This window comes from Brienomyrus brachyistius, unplaced genomic scaffold, assembly GCF_023856365.1.
Source record: "Brienomyrus brachyistius isolate T26 unplaced genomic scaffold, BBRACH_0.4 scaffold337, whole genome shotgun sequence".
Taxonomy (NCBI): domain Eukaryota; kingdom Metazoa; phylum Chordata; class Actinopteri; order Osteoglossiformes; family Mormyridae; genus Brienomyrus; species Brienomyrus brachyistius.
This window is the reverse complement of record NW_026042612.1, coordinates 44,193-67,071: the sequence shown is the minus strand read 5'-3', so window position 1 is coordinate 67,071 and position 22,879 is coordinate 44,193. Positions and strand designations below refer to the sequence as shown.

The 22,879-nt window shown below is 52.0% G+C and overlaps 1 long non-coding RNA gene across 1 annotated transcript in view; it reads left to right on the top strand.

Moving 5' to 3' along the window:
• Nucleotides 1-13,852, top strand: part of LOC125728583 (uncharacterized) — a 79,474-nt gene extending 65,622 nt beyond the window's left edge. The window contains exons 5-6 of the long non-coding RNA XR_007389186.1: nucleotides 12,943-13,024; nucleotides 13,640-13,852. This is a non-coding gene — a long non-coding RNA (uncharacterized LOC125728583). The remainder of the gene's footprint in view (nucleotides 1-12,942; nucleotides 13,025-13,639) is intronic.
• Nucleotides 13,853-22,879: the final 9,027 nt, after the last annotated feature.

The window sequence follows — 22,879 nt, the reverse complement described above, 5'->3', positions numbered from 1 at the left end:
AGAGCAGGTGTTTCTAAGAGCAGGTGTTTTTAAGAGCAGGTGTTTTTAAGAGCAGGTGTTTAACTGCCGTCCTCCAGTTTCAGTAATTGGCCTTAGTCTGTCCCTATAAGGTTGCACATGTCACAAAATCGTAAGCCTGATGCTAGTGTGCATGTGCAGGCACAGTGACTGGCGGTGCCAAACACACCGTTTGCTAAAGAATCCCTATTCCTGTGGGACAAACCATTAGGACTGTCTAGGACAAGGGCGAGGGATTGCTTGGAAACGCCAGTCCGAAAGTCTTGTGGGACCATTTCGAGGCAGCACTGTTAGGATGGGCGATACTTAAAAGTATTTAGCACCATTAGCTCAAGGGTTGTAGGTTCAAATCCTACCTGCACATAGTATTTGGAGAATTTGCATGTTACGACTGTTTCCTGCCTCAATCCAAAGAAACCACTGTGTGTGCATGTGCGTGCACCCTCCCATCCTGGGTCTATCCCAGCCTTTTGCCCATTCCTGCATGGGATAGGCTCCAGCTGACCCCCCCCCCCCCCTCCCCCAGCAAGCAGATAGAAGATGGATGGGTGAATACCCGGGCGTTGTTTAGGAATGCCAAGGGCATGTCAGTGGTAATGGTCAGGCCCAATTGCCGTAATTGATTATATATATTTAGGAGAGGTGTCAGGCCCAGTGGTATTGAAGAAGGACATTGGGGTCTTGCTGAGTATCAGCAAGGGGTTTTAGTCCTTGATCCTGTGGTTTTGGACGGAGACATGCCTGGTGGGTGATGAATTGAGCAGGATATATATGTAGCTGGCAAGGTGCTTATCGGGGTGAGAACACGGAGGGTTTTCCCATCACGCCGCCCAGCTCAGTGTGATATAGGTCGTGGTGGTTGGTCGGTCATGGGGGTGGCGACGGCTATTCCGTATTTTGTCCTGGTTATTTGTGTGTGGTCACAGGACCTAGGTGACCTTTGACCCTGAACGCTAGTCCATTCTCCGCTCAGGCCTCAGCTGTTCACCTGCGCAGATCCATTAACCCCTCCCACGTGCATCCAGGCCCCTCACCTCCATGGAGCAGGGAACCCCCCCCCCCAGCCTATCCCTTTACAATAGCCAACATAATTTACTCATGTTTTACATGCTGTGTATAGGTCTGTTGCTGTTGCTGCTTTCCAAACTCTGTTATTGTTTTGCCTAAAATATCTAATTATGTCTCATGATTAAGAAGGCCAGACAATGGTAATTATTGGAATTGTTCTCGTGTAGAGTGCAGGTCAAAAGAATGAGCAACAAAACACTGCTTTATATCCCTAAATATCTGACACTGACTGGGTGCTTCGGTGGGGACGCTGACAAAGCTCACGCGTTGACAGACGTGGAAATCCAGCTGACGGTTTTGTGCACACTGCGGTTCTGTTTGTTTCTTTAATTAAACAGATAAAGAAAGAGCTCGCGCGGTTCCCCCCCCCGCTAACCCGCAGAGAAATCTGCACGTCGCACAAAACTCCGCAAGCCTGAATTTCTGAATGATTTCTTATTTATTTATTGGTTTGGTGTAATTTCCATGCCTAATTTGCTGTGGAATGCCGGGGATAATTTCCTGAAGAAAACCTCGTTAATTAGCGTCTGGCCAGCTTAATGGATCCCCTCCTCAGTCAGAGCCGTGAGGACAGGAATCAGGTACCAGACCCAGAGCTCCTGGCTCTTCAGAGGGGTGGAGATTCAGAGCAGATCTCACCTACAGAGGGCCAGGAGGAAGGCTGGTCTGTGAAAGGTGTCAGGCTGGGATGGGGGATGGCAGGCCGGGGGGTGCATTTGTGAAAAAAAAAAAAAAGGAGGGGTTTCCCATGAACATCTGCAAGCCGCCCTGACAAGAGGTGACTTTCTCAGAACATGACGCATCTATCCCTACTGTGGCCAATTAAACAAATTGCAGCAAAAGAGCATTTTATTAGCATTCGCCCGTAGCCACGGCGCGTCGCAATAAATTTCCTTCAGGCACGCTGGAAAACAAATTGGCACATTAACTTGTGAATGGCTAAAGAGGCACTCTGGCGTCGCCCCCGGGGCCGCCGGCATCAAAGTGTCTGCCGTTCAGAGCAATCTGTCTGCGTTATCATTGGCTGGCCGGCGCGCGGCAATGCTGGGGCTGTGGAAGCAGCAACCGCAGGGGGCGCGTGGGTGGCGCGCTGGAGGCGTTAGCTTGGCCTCCCTTGGCAAGCCCAAGCTGTCTGTCATTGTGGCCTGGAGAGTCCTCTCTATTTATCTGTTATTACATTGGAATGGCAGATCAAGGCGGGGGTCCTCCTGCCCCACCGATGTTGGCTCTGTGGCTCTGCCTATCTTTTGTGCTCGCTCCATCTCTCTCCTTTTCCCTCCCTCGTCTACGCTGCCTCCTCTACCTCCCTTTTTTGTCTCCTCCTCCCTCCGATTTCTTGCCCTCTCTTTCTCTCCTGTCCCTCTCCATCCCTCCGCATCTGCTCATTCTGGGCATGGCTCTTTTGGTCCGGGCTCTCTCGAGCTGCCTGGTGGTTGCCGCCCGGCGCCAGCTCACCCGCTGCTCCCGTGCGTAAGTCCAGGCCCTTCCTGCCGGAGGTCCGACCCAGACGTGTTCTGCTGGGCCGTGTTAAGGCCGCCTCGGAACGGCTTTCCGTGTTTTAATGAGGATTACCGTGCTGGCGTTCGGATGTGTGTTGTGATAATCCTTTTACTGAAATCTATTTTCGCAAAGGGGAGATAATTTATGCGCGCAGTGTGAATGCTCACAACAGCTCCATTGGTGGGTGGCAATGTGGGGTGGGGGGGGTGGGGGGTGACTCTTTCCTGTCTTGTTTTTTTACTGACCCCCCCGCCCAGTCTTAGTAGGGTTTTGTCAGGGTAAGAAAGTGGAGACGTCGCTTGGACCAAGACCAGCAGGCCGGGAACAGCGGTGTCCAGGCCTGTCAGCCGGCTCTGTGTGGGGCTGGCTGGGCTTGGTGTCAGGGCCGTGGGCCCGAATGAAAGGGGGGATTTTCGGGCGCCCAGAAGAGGGGGCTGTGGGCCAGGCCAGGTGGGAGACGGGTGGAGCGGGCGGGGCCCCCAGCGTGCCAGGATTTGAACTGAGGTTGTATGGGGTCAGAGTAGGGGGACGCTCTGGGCCGGGGGGCCAGTCAGTGAACTGGAAAGCCCCCAACAGGGCGGGCACCCACCATGAACTGGAGCAGTTACATTTAAAGTCAACAGGAGGCAGTGTAGCATGAAGCACTGTAGCTGGCCCAGGTTACTCACTAATCCATATTAATTCCATGACGAAATGGAGAGAGCGGTGGGTACCTCTTAAAATGCCTGATCAGTCAGTAGGAGCAGCTTGTGACTTTGTGAGAGACGCCACCTCAGCTCTGGGGCGTGTGTTACTGTCGTGCTTCGGCTAGCCTCGGCTAGCTTGGAGGACCCATCCCAGTTGGCTTGACAGCAGTCTGGTGCAGTGCGGCATGCGATGGGTTAAACTGCCAGAAATACTGGGAGACCCATTTCCCTTTATTTTTTTTCAACTTCCCTCACAGGTCCTTTATGCAGGCGCAAATGAGATCCTACCAAATCTATACCGCCTCTTAAAAAGAAATAACTCTCCTTCTCTGCAGTGGCATGACCCCACCAGGGCAGTTCTGGTTCAGTGCACAAGCCCCTCCACTGGGGGGGGGGGGAGTGTGGGGGGGGGGTGATGGGCGATTTAAGGCCCCGGGTCGGGCTGGACCCAGGTGCGCCAAGGCAAGCCGTTTAAATTCATCATTACCCTCTCTTCCCTGAGTTAGCTTTTTATAGTCTGTTACTGCCAGTGCTGAAGGTGTCGCACCAGTCCCAGTGGCGTACTGGGTAGAGAGGGACAGGGAGAGAGTGAGAGAGAGAGAGAAAGTGAGGGAGAGCGAGAGAAAGAGGGAGAGAGGGATCGGGACATCACTTGTCAAGTTGACTGCAGGATGATGTAAAAACAGCAGTGAGGGCGGAGGATAAGGGCGATGATGAATGGGCTGTGGGCGTTCATCCATCCAGCTGAAGGATTTGCGGCAAAGGAATTGTGTACAGACACCGAGATCTGAGAGGAAAGGGGTAAAAGAAAAAGAAAAAAGGAAAGAAAAGAATGAAAGTATGTGTGCGACAGAGAGTGGGGGGAGTGTGGTTGATGCACGTTGATACGGACGGGGACACAATGCGAGGAGGTGCTCACAGTGGCGTGTGGAATCCCCGGCAGGGCTGAGTGACACTCCCAGCTGCCCTGTCATGATGGGGACGGCACTATTCCAGGGTGTATTCTTACGCCTTGCTGGTTATTGCATAGGGATCTTCTGGTAGTCGGTCTGCTGCTTAGTAACTGGTACACTTATCTTTCCTCTTTGGTTTAGTAATGACCTGTGAAGATTTTAGTTGAAGTCTGTGTGGCATGTTGTTTGTGTATCTGTCTGCCTACAGCAGTGAAAAGGTGGATGCTAGACAACCAGATGATACCGAAATAAGTGGGGGGGGGGGGGGGGACCAGGATTTTGTTTGGACCCACATGTTAACAGGACCACAGTGACAGTGTGGAGAGGCTGCTTTCAAGAAGCTGGCTTGCGGATCGAAGGGGACGGGTGAAGCAGGGGGATGGTTGTGGGATGGTGGGGGGGTCTGGGAGCCACATGGTACACGCCCCTTGCCCCCCACTCACCCCCTTGCCGTGCCAATGTCAGCACAGGCCGTGCCAAACTCGGCGAGCGCGGGCCCGCGCCCCGCTCCCCGGCCTTGCTCCTGAGCCGCCACAAACCCGCCGCATATGCTCCGTATGGCCCGGGCGCAGACGCCAACTTTCCGCCATCTGCCGGGGGGCCCACACACACAAACGCACACGTGCACGCGCCCGCGCCCAGCAGGAGCCCCGCTCAGACGCAAAATATGGCCGTTCAGAAAAAAAAGGAAAACAACAAAACTGTCAGACACATAAACACACCTCAGCCCAGCCTCCTTCCACACACACACACACACAGCCCAGGCCCCCCCCTGGCTGTGTGGCGAGGGCAAGGCAACGCTGCTTACAGATGGCACTGGCCCAGCAGTGAGATGTTGTGTCTGAGCATGGATATGAATGGGAATAAAGGAGACACACAAAAGGCAACAAAGGCACAATCAGGCGAATGAGCACAAAAGCCTTCGGCGTGTGTCCTGCTCCGTGTTTTTCCGTGTGCGGAATCAGGCGTAGCACAGAGGAGCCCTACTGTACAGCGGGCGCCGGTCCAGAGCGGGATTAAACCTTCGCCGTTCCTCAACGTGGATTTAAACAGACCATCTGAGGCACGGCCGTGCCGCGCCAGTGCTCTGAACGCGTGCTCACGAATAATATCAGCCTCCTGCAGGCGCGCCGCTCCCAGCTCGCTCGGGGCCGGGACGGCCCGTACGGGAGACCGCCGATCCAAGTCCCCCAATGCAGACAGGCAGCACCGGTTCATCCAGGGAGCTCCACATGCACACTTCATTTTTTAAGAATTTTGATTGTGTTGCACCTTCGCTGCGAATTAGTCATTCTGTCGGTTCTGTTATTCCTTAGAAATCCGAGCTGGCAAACAAGGTGCGTCGTTTTCATTTATTGTGTTTTCTCCAAGCACGCTGTCGTGCGTAAACGCTGTCGTGCGTAATTCCCCATCCGAAGCGTTTATATGGCCCCGTAAGGTGAGAAGAAACTCCTTACAAAGGCCTATAAAACAGTTTGACTTCTACTTGGGGGGGGGTGGGGTGGTTGTTTTTTCTTCTTTTCTCCCCCCCCCCCCCCCCCCCCCCCCGAGATAGCCCATGCTAATTGTTTGCCTTAGAGTGACGTTTCACGGGCACTGATAAGTCACGTGATTGTATTTGTTTGTATAATTTGCGTCTTTGTTGTGATGGATTAGCCGCCCGTAAAAGCAGCATGTGTCAGAGGCGCGAGTGCGCGCCCGTGTGTGTGTGTGTGTGTGTGTGCGGGCTAAGAGACAGCGGTGGGCGGGCTGGAGGGAGGAGAGGCCCTGTTCTAACGGCTCTTTGAAAGAGATAAATGGCTTACAGATGGCCCAATCAATATATTCAAATGAGACATGTAAAGTAGAAGAGCGGCCATCGGAGGCCAGCCCGGGCTTGCTGTGGCGGAGGCAGCACAGCCACCTGACTCTGCCCGCCGACACCGCCCTCCTCGCCATCACACTTCACCGGAGCCAGCGGCGCTGACCTCACCGCGGCTTCAGATTTTACACAACAATGGGCGGTGACAAACGGCCACTGGCATCCCTTTAATTCCCAGTTTTGGCTCCATTTGGCCCTGGCATCTATGTCAGATGGGTATTTATACTTTTTATTCGGGAATATTTTTGGACACCCTGATCATGTACCGTTGATTTAGTCCCGTGTTCGCAGTCTAATGCACAGCTGAGAGGTTCTGTGTTCAGAATGTTTGCCCATATTGAACCTGTCAATCATGAATTTATTATAATTTTTTTTTATTTTATACTGTTACATATTTGCACCCGCAAGCAGATGTTTGGCTGTTGGCTGCAGCCGATTAAAGGTAAATGACTGAACCAACCTGTGCAGTGTTAGTCTTTGCTTTAAAATGACATGACAGCCTTACACCGTACAGTGGAAATGTGTTTAGCAGAACCAAGGAGCATTTTCCAAATTAGAGCAAAATGAGTTTCTCGCCTCTCCTGGCACAGAACCTTCAATTTGTATAATAATCTGTATAATTTGTATTAATACACCAGAAAATGTTTTGCTCAGTGGTTGCCGCCCTATTTAATTAAACTTCTGATCTTTTAGTAAGACATTACAGTTTGACTTTCGAAGGTGTTTCTTGACACTTTCCACGTGTCTCTGCACGTGCTGCCTGGGTTAAAGTGGAGTGTCTGCTTTTGCACTAGATTTTTTTTGCACTCCGCTCCACATCCAGTAGCATTGGCCAGCTGGCACCTGGGCCCTTCTGTCTTGGCTCGCGGGGGGTACCGTCATGGTCTGGGCCCCCCCTCCCTGACCTGTCGGGCATTCCGAGTGCCAGGCTCCAAGAGGCAGAGGGATCCATCACAGAGGCTGATGGGGAGCCCCTTCGGTGGGGCCGTGAGCCTACACTAGCATTCCCTGTGCTTCTCCTTCACTGGATTCCAGTGAAGGTTTTGCCGTTTCTTGTGTAACTGGCCGGCGAGAGGCGTGGGAGGAAGAGAGATCTTATTGGCCGACAGTGAGGTGGCTGTAGAGACGCCCGAATGTAGCAGGACGTGGCGCGAATTGCGAAGATGCCTCCAAAGGGGCACATGCCCATAATGTAAGCGGTGAGAAGCCGGGCAGCCTGCCATGGCCCCCCACCTCCGATGCCACCCCCGGCGCGCCCTTCCGTCGGTCTGAGGCGTATGGTGGCCGCGTCATGGGCAGCAGACCTTGAACGCTGTGGGGGGTGGGTGTGACACAGGGAGGGCTGCACTCGGACTCCCTGCCTGCTCGCTCTCTAACGGGGGCCTTGGCCTATTAATTGCCTTGACAGTGATAAAGGAAAGCGGAAGACCTGCTATTTGTCTTTAATGCAGTCGCGCGCATATTACCGGAAGATAAATGGAAACTGTTTCCTGAGTTGAGCTGGCCTTATTTTTAAAAACCCTTTGGGGGACGATAGGGGCAGGGCGCGGGATGGAGGAGGCGCATGCGGCAAGAGGCGATGGCAGCAGGGGGAGAGTGCCACCCGGGGGAGCCGCGTCCTCGGAACGTTCCGGCACCTGGGTGCACCTGAGGTGAAAGGTCAGGGAGAGGACAAGACGTGAGTGGCCAGTTGGGTTAAGAAATCACCCAGGCTGCACTGGAGGAGCAGAGCAGTGACTGATTGTGTGACAGGGGGCGTGGTCATGGGCACTGGTAGGGGGTTTGTGCTGTTTCTGTTCTTCTGTAAGTGACCATTGTTAATCCTGCTTCTGACATGCCACCCAGGTAGAAGTGTATGTATGTGTGTGTGTGTGTGTGGGGCGGGGAGCTGTAGCCATCCTCAACTTTCCACACCAGTCCTGTAAGGCACACTTTGTTAACACATTAAAATGAGTGTGATATTCAATCAATGAAGATTAACTTGCCCAAGGTAGGGCCGCTTCTTACATTCTGAGGAAAAGCCAAATACGATTATGCATATGAGGAAATTATACTGAGATGAGTACAGTTTAATATATGGTAATTATTTGACAGGATATACTTACACACCGATTAGCATATCTGGAAGACCAGACAGAGATAGAAAGGCAGTGTGTGAGGGAATGAAAGAACAGTGTTGTCTGATAAGGGCCCGTGTTCTCCCCCTGCACACAGCCCCCCCCCCCCCCCCCCCCCCCAAAATGTAGATGGAGAATGAGGATTGGGCCGAAAGCAGGCTTTGTTCACACGGGGGCATGCACCCCAGCAGATACACTATCACAGATAGACAGAGCAGCGGCGAGTGGCCGGAGTAAGCTGCGGATGAACGCGGGGGGCGGGGGGAACATGCCGTCGGCGCATCCTCTGCGTCATGTGACAGCGCTGCACTTCTGCATTTTTCTGTGCGTTTGCAGTTGCAAGCTATTGCTGAACTTATATTCTGTAAATTCTCGCATAATTATCAATTTTACTGTTCTCTGTATATCGTGTTTCAGTTGTCATATTATCAGTGTTTCATGTTGATATTTAAATTCTGTTTTTCACTGTTTCCTTGCACTGTGACCCCAGCAGCGATCTCAGCATATGACCCATTGATGACAATAAGCATACTTTCACTTTCACTTGACTTATTGTTGCTAATTCGCACACTGAAAATACAGGAGATCGTGTGTGTGCCTTCATGTTCATATGCGTACATAAAAGTCTGTTCATTTGTTAGTATGACAAACGCATAAATATGCATGCTCGTGCGCATGTGCACGGCATTCCGGATGTGGTATGCGCAGCTGGTGTGGCGTGTGTCACTGCGGCCCTCCATCGCGCATTATTGATTCCTCCACCAAACATCCTAGACATCACTGACCGGATGGGTTCCCTCTGTGTGAATTCTCTTGCCATCTGGATGCGTTTACCTGGATGTGTCACAGCTGTAATTTTCACATGGGCCGATCATCTTTCAGTTAGAACTGAATATAGCTGAATGTTATATATACGAACCGCCGGCGATTGTAGGCCGCACTTTGTACGTTCGCTTGTTTCCGTTTTATCGTCACTGCCCTTTCTGTACCTTTAGAACCTGAAGCTTCTCCCACGTTAGCGTTACAGTAAGACAGGAAATTTCGCTCAGTCAAATCCCTCGACTTTCCAGTCTGGCCCACTCTGTTTCCCACCTCCAGAGTGACAGGAGCGTCTCCCTCTGCCGCATCCAAGTCCGGAGTCTTCCTCTTCTTCCTGCTGCTATTGCCTCTCGTGCCAGTTGCTTGGCAGTGTGTAAATCCATCAGAGCTGCATGGTTTTGTCATGTGTGACATCTGACTCGAGTGCCCGCGCAGATACGGCCCCGGAGGATATCAGGCGCAGACGCAGGAGTCCCTGATGTTCCGCCTCCACGTGTGAGATGCCGTAATGATCAAGAGAAGATGACTTTCTAACTACCCCGTCTCTTTGTGCCTCTTTCTTCAAGCCCACTGCACTAATTGAATCACCATAGAGTCACTGTATCAGCTCTAGATTTGGTATTAGGATGTAATCAGGCATGCTGGTGACCAGCTTGGTGAGGTGAGGGGTCCTTTGTGACGCGCCCATCTGTTTGTGACACACGGCTCGGTCGGGCCCCAGCGGGTTATATGAATGGGGAGGGGTGGGTGCACTGAGGCAGGGGGCGGGGGGCAAAGGAGGGGAAGGGTGGCGGGGGGGTCGTAGCCAGTTCCAGAAACATTACAGCGGGCCGAGACCCTCCATTGCTCACCACCTCCTTGCGACGTCTGGCAGGGGCCCCTGCCGCATGTGTGCCGTTACCACGGCGGCCCTGCGGCCCCTCTGAGGAGGAGGGGTCACTGCTGCCGTGTCAGCCTGGATGCTGGCTAGCTCTGCTCACACTGCCACCCGCTTTGTTGGGGTTCCCTGCTCCCGGGCCACTCACTGGATCTGTGGTGTAGATTTTGCACCAAGCTTGTAACATTCCAGGGTAAAAGGGTCAGCATTTGTCACCCCCCCCCCCCTCCACCACCACCGGTCCCCTCAGTCATAATTAATCGTGACAATGACCCACCACTCTCCCCACCTATACGGTGTAAATGCAGGATGGGGGGAAGGCAACAGGATTAGCAGGTGCCTGGGGGGGGTGGTTTGTGCTGGCACAGCTGATAAGCTTTGGTGTTGCCCTGCTGGGGTCACGAACCCGCAGTAAAGGGTTGGGGGCGGCAGTGGCTTGCATTAGCACCCTGGAGTCAATCGCTACCTTTACTGTAAACTGGCCTCACGGTAAGTGTATGAAAGGTCATCAGCCTCCATTCTTCCCTGTACTTTTCTTGAACTCGTCTTTTTGAAAAATATTCCACCAAGCAAACTGGGAGGCTATGGAACCCAGGTAGGACTGCATTTCAAATCGTGTCACGCCGTTTAATTGCTAACACGCTGCCGTTGTCCATCACTGCTGGAACAACTTCTGCAGCAGTCCTTTGCATCTTTTCCCCATGCAGCATTTACCCTGTAGACTACATCAAGCTAAATGTTAGCTGTTATGTGTGCAGCATGTGGCTATCGCTACATCGACATGCATTTGCTTGCATGCTAACACGCTAACGGGATAAGTTACCGTTTCACAATAGCGCTGTAGTTTTAACAGGCGGCTTTTAAAGGCAGCACTACTAAATGGCAGCCGTTTAGGGGGCTGTGGAGTGCTGTGTTACATGGAGGGGGGTGGCTGGAGCTGTTGCCATGGGTCCACGGGGGTTGGGGGCCGCGGGGTGGGGTGGGGTGGCGGAGTCTGTATGGGTGTTACCGTTAGCGTAAGAAGCTAGCACACTACAGGCCCCCCCCTCTTCAGCCAGGCACCATATGCCGCTCCATGCCGCCCCCGTCAAGGCCACCCCCCTGCCCCTCCCTTCGTGTCTCCATCCCTCCCTCTTTTGCTGGCTGCACAAATTAGCACAATGCACAGGCAGGCCATCTCAGCCGGCCTCCACACCCCACTTGACACGGGCCTGACCTCTCCTGTGTGCGCCTCCCTCGGCTGGCTGGGTCTTCCAGGGCAGACTGTCACTCCAACACCCTTCGTTGCCAACCACTGGGGCTGGAGGGGGCGGGGGGTGGACGGGCCAGGAGGGAGGGAGGGGCGGCAGCCTGCCAGGTCTGGGGGGGGCCTTTCCTGGGTCGCCTGGTCAATTAAATCCACATTGAGGATAAATGATTTGCAAATGATATACAAACAAGTAAGTGTCTCATACTTGAGAGATATTAAGAGCTGCTCTTTCACGGTCTGCTTTGTGCCGGCATCGTTACACAGATCCTCTGTAGATACTGATGTAAACAAGAAGATGGGAAGTCCTGATCATCTTGATGGTTCTTGCCAGAATGTGCGTATATGTGTTTTTGTCCAGTTTTCAGTCCTCTTCCCTTATGTTGCACGGCTAGAGTGTTTCCAGCAAACAGCACAGTGGTGGGCATTTAGTGCATTTTTTGACAGTTTTATATCTGCAATATGTGAGGAATATTGCTTTTCAAAGAATTAAAAATGTCAAATTCTGAGCATTATTGCAGCCGTTGGAAATACTGGGCTTTAGCAGTCATTTGAAAATGCATCCAGGGTGCATTTATTTATGGCTTTTTCATCTCGCCCTCCCCAAATGTCTCAGTATTGTTCAACTCCCCTGCCACGCACACGCACGCACGCACGCACACGCGCGCACAGACGCACTTGTCTCCTGCAGCACAATGGGCCTCGATCTCGCAGCCAGATCCAGGGGGTGCGTGAGTGAGAGGCGTGTAACTGCTCCCCTCTGCCTGCTCTCTGAGGAGTTGATGATACTAAAGACACTAAACAGGACCCCGGCTGTGATGGGGGGAGGGGGGAGGCACGTCAGCCCCGCTCCATTCTGCTCTTTTACAACTTTACAAAATAGGCTTTTAATTTTCCTGAGCGGCTGGGGCGTCTGTGGCCTGCCTGCATCAATCATCATCATGGGGCCGCAGGCGCTGCCGCTGTCCCTGGGGACCTTTCACCGCAAGGACCCCCCCTCCCCCCCCAGCCCACGTGCACACACAACCCCCAAACCCACCATCGCTCCCAGTATCCAGAGCACAACCGGCCAACGAGTGCTCACAGCGCCACACTCTGATTGCTTGCTATTTCACCTGCTTCAGGACGTCTCTGCTGGATGGACCCCAGGATGGTGGCTCTCTTCATTTTTTTCCTCTTCTGACAGCTCCTTCTCCCTTAGCCCCCCCCCCCCCCCCCCCCCCGCCCTGTTCTCTGCCTCTTCGTGTCCGCAAACTCATCTCCTTGCTTCCGCCTTCAGCTGTTTCAATTCGCACTGCGCCTTTTCCTTCACTTTGATTCCATCCGGTGCATCTTTTTAGGTTTTCTCCATTTTGACTGTGGGAGTCAGAGCAGACGCGTCTCGTGTTGTTTACCCCATTTTCACCCACATGAAGTTGGCAGGGAAGACTTCTTCCAAAAGCGATTAATTATTTGTCTCCGTGTGCTGCCTAATTTTGAGGGTGGGCCGGCGTGGCTTTGCAAAATCACTGCTGGATTCTAATCCAGATCGCGTTCTCATCCGGAGCTTGGTTTGGTTCTTTTTGACATGCGGACGCACAAGGTGTAGATGGCCCGTGGTCCTGGGGTGGGCAGTTTATTGGGATATGAACTAATTGTGACCTAGAGGGGCATGTAGCGAAAGAGCCAACTAGCCTCATTGCCCTTTGGTTTGAACCCCTGGCTTCCGAAGGCTCCTCTTCCTCCCTCTCCCAACTGCTCCTTGACCTACAGAAGGGATAAAGGTGTTATGTCATGACCATATCTTGTTCTGAACAGACGCAGCTGAGGAGTTCAAGAATAACCGAGTGCCCGGCCACTTCTTTTCTGGGAGATGGAGGGGAGTGCCTGGATATGCAAGGTATGGCTTCATGGGATCCACAACTGGGGGTTCTCTGGGCTGGAGCTGAGCATTTCTGGGGGGTGTTATTGCGCAATTAGTGACACATCCATCCATTTTCCAAACCGCTTATCCTATTGGGTCGCGGGGGGGTCCGGAGCCTTTCCCGGAAGCAATGGGCACGAGGCAGGGAACAACCCAGGATGGGGGGCCAGCCCATCGCAGGGCACACTCACACACCATTCACTCACACATGCACACCTACGGGCAATTTAGCAAGTCCAATTAGCCTCAGCATGTTTTTGGACTGTGGGGGGAAACCGGAGTACCCGGAGGAAACTCAGTGACACATTTGAGCCATTTTAACTGCAGTCAGCTGGCAGGTCAACACACCACCTACCTACAGTACCAGTCAAAAGTTTAGACACACCTTCTGAAAATAATTAGTTTTTCTGCAAGCCAAAGTAAGTACTGCATTATCTTGTGAACAAGGACCCATAGCGAGGGGCTGTGACATCTGATCTGGCCCCACAATCCCCCGACCAAAACCGTACAGTGCTGGTTTGGGATCAGTTGGATCAAAGTGAATGAGCAAGGTGGCCAACTTATGCCTAGAACTTGTGGAAACTCCTCCAGGACTGTTGGAGAAGCATTCCAGGTGGCTACATCTGGAAGCTGGTTGAGGGAATTCCAAGAGACTGCAATGCTGTCATCTAAACAAAAGGGGGTGGATGTTATTTCATTGCCTCGAGGCCTTTTACTCTAAGGTGAGTAACAGAGCTAAAATAGAGACTAATGCATTAAAAGCAGGTGTGTCTAGACTTTTGATTGGTACTGGTATGATTTTTTAATAGGATGTGTGCAAATCTGAATACTGTAAGGACTGATTTAACCTTGTATGCAGCCACCTGTTGGGTCCTGGACACCTTGCAGGAAAGCTAACACGAGCAGACATTACAGCAAAGATCTCATAGAAAATGCAGCCAGTTATTGTTTTCTTCATTTGTTTCCAGGGGCTCTGTGCTTTGTGTGTGGATCACATTGTCTGAAGCTAGCCAATCACGTGTATGTAGTTCAAGCATTTAACCAATTACATATTATGTAGCACCAGGATTCGGCCAATCACTCATATTTATTGTCATGTAAGGTATGAGCCAGCCATGTGCATTTTTAACATGCAGTCAACATATCTGCACCGAATAAGCATTTTAGTCCTGGTTTTATTGGTGGGGGGGGGGCTTTCTGGGAGGAGGAGGATTGAAAAGCCAGAACAGAATCCATGATGCAGAGAATTCACCTCCGTTGCTGGGTCTCACGCATCAGAACACTGGGTTTCTGTCAGACAAAGGAGATCTTAGCTTGAGTGAGTCCTGCCTCCATAGTGCAGCTTCTGCATTCTGTCTGTGACTGCGAGCAGGAGTGAGAGTGTATAGGCAGGCCTGCTTTTAGGAGTGCGTGTGTGTGTGTGTGTGTGTGTGAGCATGCGAGAATGACCCATGCTTTCAGATTGTGGTGGCACAGTCCCATGGAAGCAGAGACAATGGGGCCGCTGATAAATGGCGGGAAAACGCGGGGGACAGAACACCCGGTGTTTTCCTGCATGTTTCGCAGGAGAAGATTGTGCCTGACGTGGCAGCGAGGGGATAAAGTGTGTATCTGAAAAGGCTATCTGTGCTCTCCTCCCTCTCTCTCCCTCGCTCTCCCCCGCTCCTCTCTCTCCCCCTCTCTCTCCCCCACTGGGCGCCCCAATCAGATAAATAGCGCCGTGAGGCCCGATAAGGCTTGGCCCCAAAGCACTTCGCCCCCTCCCTAGCCCTCTCCCTCGCCGGCACGTTTAGTATGCATAGAGCTGAGCTATCTGCTCTGTTGCACCTTGGCTCCCACTGATCAGACCGACTGACAACACCCCCTCCACGGGCACCCCCCCACCCCCAATCCACCTGCACTCCTTCTCTGGGGGGCGTGGTATGGGAGGGGGTCACGGGTAATCGGGGTGCAGGGGAGAAGGGTAAGGGACAAGATGGGTTGAGAGGAGGTGAGGAGTATCTAGCAGCAGACAGGCCAGACATGATCTCCTGCGCCCCTGCTGAACAGGACAAGCCGGGGCCCCCACCCCCCCCGGCTGACTGCTTCCCAATTATTCCAGAGATTAATTAAACACGATTTGCACCAAATGCGCTACACTCCACGTTAAAGCCATCACTGTGAGAGATCTTTTGTCTCGAGGATTTCTAATTAATTCCTCGTCGTAGTATTTTTATTTTGTGTTTCCGGCACTATTTGGCGGGCATGAGCCCGGCCGGCGGTGCTGGTTCCTCCCGCCTCTTCCACCAGCCTCCACTCTCCCGGGAGCCGAGCCGCACCGCGATAATGGATCTAGGGGAGCCATCGCCTCCTATCTCCTGGCCCCGTGGCTGAAAATGGGATTTTTGCCGGGTGCACTGGGCGAAGTTATTATGAATCGCCGCGGCCCGGGGTCGAGTCTGGGCTCGGTGGGCCCGCAGAAAGCGCCGCTCACAGGGTTTCCAGGAGGTGGAGTGCCGTTCGTTCTCTGCAGAACGAAGGCGATGAAGCGAAAACGATCGGTGGACTTCTTCAATCCCTGCCTCAATCATTAAAAGTTGGTCATTTACCGGACCGGCCAACGGACACATAGCGATCCACCATCGCTGCTGTGTGGAATGGCCAGGTGTATGTGACGTGTATGTGCTTTTTGTCGCATACATGTGTGTCTGGATTTCCATTTCTCCTCCTCTGTCTCCATGCTCTTCCTCACAGTTTTCCCTGTTCATCTTATCGTCCCATCTGGCCGCAAGTCTCACATTAATCAGAATTCCGAACAGGTTCTTCGGCAGCGTTATCAGCCCGGAGTTGACGCTCACGTCGGACCAGGAAAGGGATGTGGGGAGGGAGCTCCGACAGCATGTCAGCCCGAATGCTGAGGTGACGATTGTCCCACAGGCCGAGCCGTCCCCGGCCTGCTGCAGAGCACACACACGCACACACACACACACACACACACACCCACCTCCAGTACAACTGTCTTCATCCAAACTTCCTATCGACTGCTACTGCTACTAGTTTGAGTCTCAGTGGGTTAGAACTTTGTGGCTATGAGCAGAAGGTCATTAGTTTGAATCCCATCCTTGACAGAATAGTCGTATCTCCATTGGGCCCTTCAGCAGGGGCCTGAACCCCCCGACATGCTCCTGGCATTCCAGATAAATGACCCGACTCACTTTGGGCTCAGACCCCAAACATTGCTCTGTACTGTGTGTATATACAGTCCTGTGCAAAACTTTTAGGATGTCAAACAGGATGTTTTATCTGGGTAGTAAGTATATATTTGCTCAGGGAAAAATTCCCAAAAGGTTACTGATCTCTAATTGGACGGCTAGATGAGCACCGCTTCGGTTCCCAGACCTCTGCTCAGGAGAACCTCAGCCATTCCATGTATTTCTTACATTTCACATCCAGCTCAATTAATTAGTTAACTTGATTAGTTAATAACTCGAGGAGGTATTGATTAACCCAAAAATATGAATTACTGGTCGAGTCAAAAAATACATGCATGTACTGGATGGTCGCGGGCAACACTGGGCTGGCTTTAGGAGAAACTCTGAAGCGGCCAAGCTGACGCACTTTGACAGACAAAACATCATAGCTTTACACCAGCATGAAGATCTTTTAAGCATCATTTTCTTTCACTGCCTGAGACCTTTTAACAGCATTGTGTGTGTGTGTGTGTGTGTGTGTCACAACATCGAGCAAGGCGGCAATTAGGCATTTCGATGTACCTGCGAAAGGATCGTTTCATTTGCTTAACGAAACCTTGTCATAAACTGTCAAATCTGAATAGCATTCAAATTATTAAATTATTGCACATGGTCACAGATGTAAAAGACACATCTATAATCTCACCCTCTAGTCACATGCTTGTGGACTAGAGCACATTCACGAGTCTGTGAAAGAATGTAAATAACAGTTTAAGACACACAGGAGGCCCTCCGCTGCCAGTGCTCTGGCGAGGTGTGTAAATATCACAGGAAATGCTGCACTAAATAGCTTTTTGTTGCTAAATGTCAGACACGCGGAACACAGTGGTATAGAAGCTGGACATGGGACTTGGTTTGCCAGACCGGGTCCCAGAAAATGGGTCACTCTGATGTGCCCTTGGGCAGAGTACTTAACTTTAATTGTACTTAAACATAATTGATAATTAATGTGTAGCTGGGTTAAATAAAAATTAAGGCGTGTGACTGTAAGCCGTGTTCATTGCTTCCCGTAAAGCCATAAAGCAACGGTAACTCTTAATTAGCTGGCTAGCTGTCTTGCTTATGTGGCATTGCTGTGGGAGAGAGGGAGGGAGGGGGGACTTATCTGACCACTTGGCTAAGCTACCCCCCCCCCATACCCCCCACCATGGCCCAGAGACCTCAGTCACAGTGAGAACAGAGTTATCATACAGGTAGTCTCCCTGAGAAGCCTGGGGAAGTTCGCTGTAATCTACAGATTTAGCAGCAGGGGGCGCAACTGCTGCCTCTGGTGAGGGTCTGAGGCGGTGTGTCGAATAGGACCACCTATTCCCCACGTATGCCGCTCGCCGCATGAGATGTTTAATTTCACACTCGCTTTGCGGAGACAAACCCGCTGATTTGACGGCTGAGAATATTGAATTAACCCATTGTTGCTGCGGCTTTTGCGTGTAAACGTTTGTTTGTTTGTTCGAATTTTCCCCACTCATTCTCCCGCCGTTTCGGTCAGGGCGGGAATAATTAAGGCCGTATTGAAAACTAATAATGTTATGGATTAATGTGGGAGAACTTGACAGGAGCACATCATTGACTGAGACAAATCCATGATATAAATTGGCAGACAAAGCAAGAGGCAGTCAATACGGATTACAGCTAAGCCTCTCCTCTTTGTCGGCGTTTGGACTGGCATTGATAGGCTCTCACAGGTCTGCAGCCTGCGCGCTGCCAGGCAAGGGGGGGGTATGCCATGGGGAGCTGGGCACCATGCCACCGAACCCCCACCCCACGCACCCCCTCCCTCTCTTTCTCTCCCTGGGCACCACACTGGCACAGTGATGGCGGGTCGATGCCAGCTGGGCAAACACTCAACTCATTGACAAAATAAACACAACGCAAACAGAGGCAGAGCAGGAAGAAGACAAAGCAGCTGCCAGCCGAACGAGTCGCCGAACTCGACTGGGGTCCGCCGTCGGCGACTATCGTCAGGCGAAATGTGTCCCCCACCCCCGCTTGGCAAGGAGCGGAGGTGAGCAGGTTTGCTCGGGAAGCTTTCACATGGGGGAAACGGTGCTGGGCAGTGACGAAGCAGCCAGTGAGGACATCCCCTCCCACCCTCTGGTAGATGTCTGCAAGAGTCCGTGAGTCACTGAAGCTACGTTAAGCAGCAGCATCTCCAGAGTTAAACCTGGACTAACCCCCTCAAACGGCCGGTAACCCTCTTTATTACCACCTGAGTCGCTTCCCCTTTTATCAGCGACAGAACAGCCAGACACTGGATGGAAAAATCAATCCAAATCCAGATCTGTTTACATCTATAAATACTAGTAGTCAGAGTGGAGTGTAGACACTGTGCTTTTCCTGAGTCCCACACTAGTAAATAATAAGCACATGTTTAGGAAAATAAAAATAAATAATCCTATAAGAAGAAAATAATGCCATCCCCACTTTGTGCTGGTAGAAAGGAGGCCAAGGGGGGGGGGGGTAAGGGGGTGGAGATGTTTTTATTCATCTTATTCATTACTTCTCTTTTCTAATTCTTTAATTTTTATGTTAATGACCATTTGTGCCTGAATCAGACCATTTTTAATGACATATCTCCAGTCCCGATCCTGGCCAGCTTAGCGCCAGACAAAAATAGCGGTGAAATCCGTTGAATAATGGCGCCGGGGAGGATTTGGTGTAGCTGAGACTTTGCATTTAAATCTGTGGCCGTCTCGGCAGAGGCCTGTGCCGCTTTATCATGTCTCTACAGCCAGCAGCTTGTTTATGAATAAAAAATGTGGCATGAAACCAGAGGAGTGAGTTGTCTTTGTTTTGTCAAGTGTACAGAGGCACAATGCTTCCCACGTGCCACTAGCCTCTCTCCCGCTCTCCACTCTCTCCCAGCCTCTATCTTCTGTTCCTCACCTCCTTTTCTCTTCCTCCCTGTCTTCCTCCCATGCCCTTTCCCTTGCAACGCCTGTGCTTTCTCCTCATTTTCCCTCCCCTCCTCTCCTCTCCTTACTCCTTTCTCTCCTCTCTACTCCTCTCTACTTCCACTCAAACATCTGCCAGGTCCAGCCGGGCCCCCGGAAGCCCCTACCTGAGGAACCGTTGCCATGGGATTTGTTCTCCTCCACTTCCCTCCCCGGCTAGACACCCCCCGCTACACGCAAATGCATGCACGAACACACAAGCCCCAAATTCTGGACCCGTCCCTCCCTCCCCAAACCGCTTGCCCCTGAACCCCTTCACTCCCACAAGTAAAGTCCTTTTCAATATTCATGAGACGTGACCACAGGGAGGATCTCCAGCTCCTTTCCATTCTCCCTCTGCCTTTGTTTCGGGTTCCAGCCCTGCCTCTAAACTGAGCCGAGGCAGTGTCCCAGTGACAGGCAGCCACTTGATTAACTCATTAGACCCGTCCAGTTTGTCTTTAAAAGCGGCTCTGATGAGGGCACAAGCTGTCAACGTGATCTTTGCTGCGAGACACCCCCCCCCCCACCGCAATCCTCTCCAAGACCTGCTGCCCTGAACACTCACTCAAATGGAAGGTCAGGGTGACATGCAGAGCCAGCACCATCACACAGAGACGATGTCGACTGTGCATACCGACGCAAGCCCCCGCAGCGGTGCACCACGGCAGAGTGCCGGGGGGGGAAGCGCAACTACTGCACCCGCCTCTCTTCACGTGAATGCGGGCGTGCCCGGAAGAGCTGTTTGTCCACCTGTCAACCCATCGCAGTGGACCGAGAGGCATAGGGAAGTCTGAAAATATGAGTCCCTTCCTCTATAGCGCCACCTGTGTTTATATAGGATACGGTCGTTTGCAGGATGAATGACTGTGCACGTTTACTAGCGTGTGTGTGTGTGTATAAAGGGGGCGGGGGGGGCAATACCCAGGACGGAGCTGAGGGTGACCCAGCTAAGCCCGGCCCTCCCTGCCCCAGGTGGAGCGTCTCCTTCGCCAACCTGCCTGCCGTGCCATCTGACACACATTCACACCTCCCCACGCTGGGCGTCTCCGACCGCGCGGACCTCGGCCGCCACTGCGCCGTCTCTCTCGGCGCGTGCTCCCGCGGCGTGTGTGCGTGCACTCGCAGCTTCACGTCCCAGCGTCTGTCCAACGGTCCTCTAACACGTCTGTCGCGGGGACACAACATGTTGACTCGGTCTCCGAGCAACGCGTTAATAACTCGCTGTACGACGCCAAGGCGCTGGCTCAGCATGCTTGTCTGGGCTCAGTGTTTATGGGTCTTCATATGCCGGCTTTCAATTGGATCAAAAAAAAACAGGCTTCACCGCCTCCTCCCCAGCTCTCAGTGGCTCACCGGCTTGCATCATTGCCCCATTGGGGGTCCTTGTTTGCTGCTGTGTCCCAGTTTACTGATAGAGGCATGTGGCTTTGTCCAGATCACCACCACCCAAGTCCTTCACACAGAGTGACAGGTCTGCATCAGTCTCAGTCACTGCCGGCCTTTTGTCAAATGTGCGCAGGCGAAACGTCTCCTGCCTGCCACTGGCTCCTGTTCCTCCTGCTCCCCTCTTCCCGTCCCATTCCTTCCTTCTTCCCCTTCCTGCTTGTTTTCCTCCTTCCCTCTCCCTCTCCCTTCACCCTCCCGGCCAGATCACAGACGTAGCTCGCGTATCCGGGAGTCAGTGTGATTGGCCGTGCCAAGTCTGTCATCACTGTTGCATTTTCGGTGTGGTTGGAAGGACCTGGTGTTACACGCCACTTGTGAAAAAGGAAAGTGAAACCTGTGTCTGAAGTCATACGAACTGGCTCTCCGCACCTCTCGCAGGCCCTCCTTTCCCGTCTTATCTCTCCTGTGTCCCTTCACTATCCCTCCCTCTCTCTCTCTCCCTGTCTCTCTCTCACTCACTCTCTCTCTCTTTCTCATTCCGTGCCTTGCTCATCGCTCAGCAGTGACTCCCCTAATCTCTGCTGCTCAGCCGGCGTGGCGAATGTCGGCCTCTCGCCGGCACACAGATGCCCTCTGCCTGCGGGGGCACTTCCTGCGCAGGTGTGCCGTTGGGCACTGCCAGCGTGGGCCGGGCAGAGTTGCGCCAGCCCGGGGGGGCGTGGAGTACGCGGTTCCCGAAGCCCTCCGGAGCGAGAGAAGCGAGACGGCGGGCCAGCCGCACGGGGCAGCTGCCATGCAATATCTGCGCCCGCTTCCTGCGAGGCCCGTTGCAGCATGTGTCGTGTTTTTTTGCTGACTTGATCGAATTTTGATAGTTGTACTTTTCCTGTAGCTGGCATCTCTTAATCAATGTTAATTGGCTTTAATTAGCATATGTTAATTAATGATATTTACTACAAATTAAAGGTATGAATGGTCCCAGAGGGTTTCCTGTTCATCTAATTAGAACCAATTAGCTGCAATTAACACGTGTAAATGAGATGCAATTGAATCCAAAACAAACAGTGTGTAGCCGGCCTGATTCTGGTGCAGTTTAACCTGTGTGGTGTGTGTGTTGCTGGCTAACGACAGAGTGGAACTGGCTTCTAATTGCAGACACTTACAGTACAACAGAGTATAAGCAGACAGCCGAGAAGCAGGGTTATTAGAGCGCTGTAATTGGGCACCTCTTTGCAACCTTTTAATTTTTCATCCAATTAGTTCACACTTGCAACCCACTGCTGTACCATTGTGTAAAAAAACTGATGTAATTGTTTTCTTCTGTTTGGCTGTTTGTGTTTATTGTGTATTATAACGGGTGAAGTTTTAATCTGTTTTTCCTTACGAATATTAATGTGGAAGCTGTAAAATTAAATGAATAGCTGTAAAATATTGCTCATTTAGAATTTAGGTGTTAGGTGAAAAAATGTGTAGAGAGTTTTCTTTTTCTCGGCTGGTTGGAAAAGCAGTGTTTAGTTTTTTTTATTGGTATAAACCAATAAACCAAAACCGGTTTTCATCCCACGTAGCATAGAAACACGTCACCTTTACTCTTCGTGTCTGTGTGTGTGTGTGTGTGTGTGTGTGTGTGTGGGTTTGTGTGTGTCTGTGTGTGTATCTGTGTGTCTGTGTGTGTGTGTCTGTGTGTGTGTGTGTCTGTGTGTGTTTGTCTGTGTGTGTGTGGGGGTTTGTGTGTGTATGTGTGTGTGTGTCTCTGTGTGTCTGTGTGTGTGTGTGTGTGTCTGTGTGTGTGCCCGTGTGTGTGTGTGGGTTTGTGTGTGTGTGGGTTTGTGTGTGTGTGTGTGTGTCTGTGTGTGTGTATGCATGTGTGTGTGTGTGTGTGTGTGTTTGTTTATGTGTGTGTGTGTGTGTATGCGTGTCTGTGTGTGTGTGTGTGTGCCCAGCCTTTCCAGTGGTGCTGTCTTCAACTGCCTCGTCCTCCCGTCATCTCAGAGAGTGCAGGAAACTCTCACTTTGGGAAGGATGTGTTTCCACGGATACGATGCTGTGCCTCTTCCTTTTCCCACCTGAGTGCTATTTCCGGGCTTCAGACCCAAATCACGCAGCCCCGGCGTCAATAAGCTCGTAAAGCTGCCGTCAACTTTACATACTCTGCAGATCGATAATAGATGCAAAGTATTCCGCAATCTTTTTCTAAGGTAAATTTTGAAAAACAGCTTTTGAGATGCAAGTTCAGGCCAAGCCGTGATCTGAGTTTGCAGCTTCTGCAGAGCGCAGAC